Here is a 7,204-nt window from a genome sequence, read left to right as displayed (position 1 = left end):
TTACGCATCAACTATTTTTTTGTTATAGACATAAATTTGACTACTGTTTTTTTTTTTGTTATCCTTTATGTAAAGGCTATAAGATATTTATTATCAAAATTAACACGATTTTCATATTTAGAGATGTAAAATTATATGAAAAAAATTCCCTTTTTCAAAGTCTTAATTTGCATTCAAATAGGTGTTATTCAAATTGTTGTTCCAACTTTCAATCACATTAAAATTGATTATGATGACTTACATAATCATATTTGTCTTAATAATGATATTTTGCGTTCTTCTTTCTTTTTTTTTTCTTCTCTCTCACTCACAAACACATATTCTTATTAATAATCAATATCTTTTAATAATTAATTATTTTTTAGTTATCACTTTTTTTTTCTTATCATTTATTTTTATTATTATTTTCATTTTATTTAGTCACATTGTTTGTTTAAAAAAACTATTTGATTTCTTTTTTAATGTTCCTATGAATTACAAAATATCTTTTAACATAAATTTAATCACGGGAATTAAAACTTAAGATTTTGTACTTTTTTTTATTTTTAAAGTATGATTAAAATAAACAATATAATTGTTTAAAAGTAAAAATATTACAAGAGCTGTGATCTTGCAGGACATGACCAGAGGTTAGACATGTCAAAGTGGGCCAACTCGGCTCACGGGTTGGCTCACCACGAGCCGGGTTGAAAATGAGTGAATCCAACCCGGCTCACTTTCTGGTGAGCCAGAAATTCTGTAACCCGGCTCAACCCACCACGGGTTGGCGGGTTAAGTGGGTTAGCTCACCAACCCACCTAAAAAAATTATTTTTTTATTTTTTTTTAGTATTCAAATATTTAAATAAATTTTTAAGTAACCCATGAAATGACAATCATACTAAAATCAAGAACCAATATTTTGATCATGCTTACCGCCAATATGTGAAGAATTATTTACAAGAAAGTATCCATTAGTCTAAGGAAGCATGACTAATATTACAAAGTTTCTGTCATGCTATTCAACAAAATATAAATAAAAAAATTATATATTTTTTTCATGCTAATTTAGAAAAAATTATTTATAAGACGGTTACTTGAGTAATTTACTATAAAGATTATATAGTTAAAGATTAAAGTATCAACATATATATAACTTGACAGTCAAATTAATTAAACATTTAAACTATTCAAATATAATTAAGCAACATTCTAGTATTTAAAATTATGAAATTGTGAACAAATATAATAGGAATAGTAAATAATTATTAAAAAAAATTAAAAAAAATTGTAAAAAAATTGTAAAAAAATGTTGGTGGGTTAAGTGGGCCAACCCACCTTCAACCCGGCTCGAACCCGTTTAACCCGTGGGTTAAGTGAGCCGGGTTGAGTTCAACCCACTTTTGAAAAAGTTGAATTTTTCTCAACCCAACCCGGCTTGAACCCGTGGTGAGCCGGGTTGGCTCACGGGTTGAAACTCATTTTGACATCTCTATGAAAAGCTGACGGATACTTCAACACATGGCCTTACACAATATATTCATTAGACATGTCAAAGTGGGCCAACCCGACTCACACGGGTTGGCTCACCACGAGCCGGGTTGAAAATGAGTGAACCCAACCCGGCTCACTTTCTGGTGAGCCAGAAATTCTGTAACCCGGCTCAACCCACCACGGGTTGGTGGGTTAAGTGGGTTGGCTCACCAATCCACCTAAAAAAATTATTTTTTTATTTTTTTTAGTATTCAAATATTTAAATAAATTTTTAAGTAACCCATGAAATGACAATCATACTAAAATCAAGAACCAATATTTTGATCATGCTCACCGCCAATATATGAAGAATTATTTCCAAGAAAGTATCCATTAGTCTAAGGAAGCATGACTAATATTACAAAGTTTCTGTCATGCTATTCAACAAAATATAAATAAAAAAATTATATATTTTTTCATGCTAATTTAGAAAAAATTGTTTATAAGACGGTTACTTGAGTAATTTACTATAAAGATTATAGTTAAAGATTAAAGTATCAACATATATATAACTTGACAATCAAATTAATTAAACATTTAAACTATTCAAATATAATTAAGCAACATTCTAGTATTTAAAATTATGAAATTGTGAACAAATATAATAGGAATAGTAAATAATTATTAAAAAAATTAAAAAAATTAAAAAAAAAATTGTAAAAAAATGTTGGTGGCTTAAGTGGGCCAACCCACCTTCAACCCGGCTCGAACCCGTTTAACCCGTGGGTTAAGTGAGCCGGGTTGAGTTCAACCCACTTTTGAAAAAGTTGAATTTTTCTCAACCCAACCCGGCTCGAACCCGTGGTGAGTCGGGTTGGCTCACGGGTTGAAACTCATTTTGACATCTCTACCAGAGGTCATGTTGGAACCATGGTCGTGCACAAATCCCAAGTAAAGAAAATGAAGAGGGGAACTAGATAGGCTAATAAAGATATTTTAGTGGCACAGAATGAACTTGGTATAGGATTGTCACGTAAAAAAAAGTTGTCTAGTTTTGCCATAGAAAACTCAATAAGTAAAAACTCAAAACTCAACTTGATTACACAAAAGAGCGATGGTTGAAAAAATAATATACTTATGTTCAAGTATCTGTGTCTAGAGAAGACGTAGTGGATAAGTAGGGATGATAGTTCATAGATATGACAATTAAATTTGTTTTTGTAAATATTGTCTCAACTCATTTTTGTTTTGATGAAGAATTACTACATTGACTAGGTATGAGTATGGGTATAAGAAATTCTAACTTTTTCAATTAGGTATAGAATAAGTATGGAGATATACATATCCGTCCTATCCCATACCCGCCAAAATGCTTGTCTCCATCATATCTCCATTTCCGTTTAAATTATGAAAATATTCATAGTCAATTAAGTAAACATATATATATATATATATATACACTTTCTATTTTTTATTTCTTTTAATTATTTGGTTTGCCATAAAATTGATTCACAACACCAATATATTTTTTAGGGTTAAATATGTTTTTGGTCCTTCAACTTTTAAGTGAATATTGGAATTAGTCCCTCTTTTAAACTTTGGCCCAATTTAGTCCCCCAACTTTTGAACTACGTAGATTTAGTCATTTCAACCAATTTTTTTTATCTTATCATAACTTTTAGTCACTTTTACTTTTTCGTTATTTTGTAATCCCCAAGGTATGATACCTTAAAACTTCATAGTTACAAGTCATTTTCCCATTACTTTGGGTCTCTAATTTTTTATTTTTATTGGCATTACTATAGTGGGATTTCAAAGAAATGGGCTTCATTTTTTAAGCTTCTCATTACCCGCAGGGGTCCCTCTGTCGTTAGCACCTTTTTTAGTACTCCTTGAGCTAATCTTTCATTGTTTTCGCGCATTAAGCTCAGGAACATGTTTATTTGCTAATATGATGGTCGATCATAGTTCAGTAAAGATTTTTAGTGGGTCCGCTTGGACTATGTTTTGTATGAATGATCTTTTTTATTTTATCATGACCTTTATGAAATTATGTTTAAATTATGTATCTCACTTAAATATTTTTTATGTCTCACATTTAAATATTTCTATTTTTCATATTTTTGTTTCTTGTATATTTTCTTTTCACATCAGAAGTTTAACTCCCTCTCCATTTAAGTGTTCAATAGCATATAAATCTTTAATTTACTATGTAATATAAAAAATTTATCATCTTTAACAATTTTCGTTATTTTTTAACCATTGACTATGTTGATATTTGAAAAGTTTTTTAAGATCTCTACAGTATTTTTAATTTTATCATACTCTTAATTATATATTTATTTTTCTTTGTATGATTTCATCCAATGATTTCTCAAAATGTTTATAAGACACACATTTGATAATTTTTTAATATTTTTATTTGTTGTTTTTTTCATAATGTAAAATACTATTTTGATATATTTTATATAATTATTTTCTATTTGTTAACTCATTATCATTGTAAGGCCCATTAATTTTGGCTTACTAATTTTCTGCCCTAAAGTTAAGGGCTGCCCTCTTGTGTTTGGGCCTAGGGTTGGCCCAATTGATAAAACCCCTTTCAGGATGCCCTAACCCTCACTTTGCACTCTTGCAGAAAATCCAGCAGCCGTCACTCTCCTTTCCCTTCACAGAACGCTCCGCTAGAGTTCCAGAGCGCACCTTCCGTTCACCTTCCGCTTAACTCCGTTCGTGACTCACGTAAGTGTTTCCAATCCATGCTCCTATAATTTCCTGGTACTTTTGTCGTGAGTAGTGTTAGAGCTTCAGTAGTAAACACTCCCTGTTCGTTTTTCTAGCTCTGTGATCTCCTCCTAGAGCTGTGGTACTCCGCTGTTCGGTGTCGGGACACTTTAGACTAGCTCGTTCCAGGTAAGGGAAGCTAGACCCTCTTCGTGTGGTGTACTCTGTCTTGTATCGTTGTGGTTTGTGGTTTGCTTGAGTTTGTGTACTGCTATGGGGCGTTTGAACTGCTTGGAAATCTCTGTTGGGTGTGGGTATGCGTTGTGCAGGTGCGAACAGTGGCAGACACTGATAGACTCGCCTAGGCGATCCTGACTCGCCCAGAGCTTTCTGCGCGAGTGGTCGCCCAGGCGACCAGAGTGTGTTTTGAGCGAGCACACAACTCGCCCAGGCGAGAGGGGTCTCGCCTGAGCGAGATCCCGCGATGCTTTCTTGCTCTTGTTTGAGCCCTCGCCTAGGCGGAGGGGGATTCGCTTGAGCGAGCTCGCCTCGCCTGAGCGAGACCCCTCAGCCTGAGCGAGGGGTTGGGCGAGACAGTGCTGTGATTGGATGTCTGTTTGTTCCTGAATGATCTGTTTTAGTTGAGTATGATTATATGATGAATGATGTGTATGTAATAGAGCAAGAGGTATGTTCGACATGATTCATGAATTTTGTATGACGGGTTGGGTATGATATTGGCATGTGAAATGAATGAGTGGTTTGGAACTAAAGGAACACGTCATTGATATGAGATGAGGCCCTAGATTCATGGGGTGGTGATGATCAGAGGTATGGATTCAAAATGTGATGCGTATGAGGAATAAATCTCATGGATGGGTAAGGAATTGTAAACGTGTTTTTGATGTTCTCCTACTGTTGTTTTATGAATGTTGGTCCGTGTCAGCATGTAATTCCTTGGGGTCTCTAGGGGAGACCTCCGGGGCTACGCTTCAGTGGTCGGGACGTAATCCCATGGCCCCTGTTAGTGGGTGTCCATGGTGGTGCCCCATCTGTATAACTAGGTAAGGATTCAAGGTAAGGTTGCATCCTGACACTCTGAGGAGCCAATTAGTCTCACCTAGAGCGGACTGACTGACTCATGTGGTGAGAGTAGCAGGAGGCCTGAAATCCAGTAAGGGTTAACCTTGTGGTGAGGGAGATTTGATTATTACTCTTTAAATACAATTTCATTTTGCAAAAATCCAAATTATCATTATTATTTTTCTAATTTTGTAAATTATTTGTTGCTGAAATCTTATTTTTTAATGAAGGAATTCTTAAGAATATTTTTCTCTAATTTTATAGATTTTTATATTTCTTTATGATTAATTATTTTATTAAAAAATTATATTTTTATAAACTCATGTGAATATAAATTTTTAAAAAAATGTTTAATTTAATATGTATAAATTAAAATAAAAAAAATTGAAAAACGATTATAATAAATAAGATAATTTAAATATATTGTAATTATGATAATAAAAAATTATCATAATTTTTTTTTTTTGTAAAATTAACTTTGATAAATTTATATTTATTTGGTTAAAATAATGTATGTAATTTATTTTGTATCTAATAAGTTAGAAAAATTAAATTAAATAGTAATAAGATTTTAGGTGAAATTTTTCGAAAAGAAGTTTAATATAAAATTAAAAAATAGTAATATAAATGTAAATCATTTGGATTAGTTTTTAAAATATTATTTTAAACAAATATAAAAGAAAGTACAAAATGTTTTAAAAAGAATAATGATATTTTAACCCACTTTTTTTGACAAACTTTTAATCCATTACTCCAATCACTCTTAGATCATCTATTTTGATTTTTCTAGTGATGTGATTGATGATTTAAGAGTAATTAAAGTGGTGGATCAAAAGTGTGTAAAAAAATGCCTTAAAATATCGTTATCCTTTTAAAAAACTATTTTAGTTAGAAAAAAATATACAAATTTAAAATATAGCAAAATATATAATTTTGGAATAGAATTTATAAAAAATTTAAATACGAAAGGTATAACATTCAAAAATTTAAATTTAAATTCAGATTTAAATTATATAATTTTTGCTGATGGTATTAATTATTTAAATTAGATTTAATGATCACAAAAAATAAATTACTTAGTATTAAAATTTGTAGTTTTGAAAACAAATAATGATAAATGTCTAGTAAACAAAGAATAAAGAATAAGATGAATTAAGGAATTCATTTGAATTAGAAAAATGTATATTTATATAACCAAATTTTATTTTATTTTTCTAACTTATTAAAAAAATTAGCATATAAATGATTTTAACTAAATAAATATAAATTTGTGAAAATTAATTTTACAAAAATCAACCATGTATATAAAAAACGGTTTGTCTTAAAGGTCAAGGCAAATCAGTCATGATGAATCACGAGTCAAGTCTATTATGATTGAAGGTTAAGATAAGTCGATTAGCTTGAAGGTTAAGACAAATTGATACAGGTTGAAGATCAAGACAGGTTATCGCAAACTGAAGGCCAAGACGAGTCAATCGTGTCAAATGTTAAGACGAGTCATTATGATAGTAGGGTCAAGACGAGTCTCCTCAGACTAAAGATCAAGTCGAGTCAATCTTGGGCGAAGGTCAAGTCCAACCGATTCAAATAGAGGATCAAGTCCATATGGCTCAGGTCAAAGATCAAAGCGAGTCAGCATAGGATGAATGTCAGGTATCGACCAAAGATCAATACAGGTTGACTCAAACCAAAGGTCAAGATGAATCGATCAAAACTAAAAGCTGAGATGAGTCAGTTTGATAAAAAATTGGAACAAGACACTCAAACCAAAGATCAAACTATGTTATGTTAACCCAAACTAAAAATATAAAGGAGAGTTATCCAAATATTTTTTAAATAAAATTTTGCTAATAAAATAAAATGTAAAATATTTGAATTACTTTATCTAAATAAAATATTTAAAAAGATAAAATAATTTAATTTTAAAAAATTCAGTTTAGAATTAT

The sequence above is a fragment of the Vigna unguiculata genome, chromosome 9 (genome assembly GCF_037176805.1).
Source record: "Vigna unguiculata cultivar grain cowpea cultivar isolate G323 ecotype 2 chromosome 9, ASM3717680v1, whole genome shotgun sequence".
Taxonomy (NCBI): Eukaryota; Viridiplantae; Streptophyta; class Magnoliopsida; order Fabales; family Fabaceae; genus Vigna; species Vigna unguiculata.
This window is presented reverse-complemented; position numbering follows the sequence as displayed.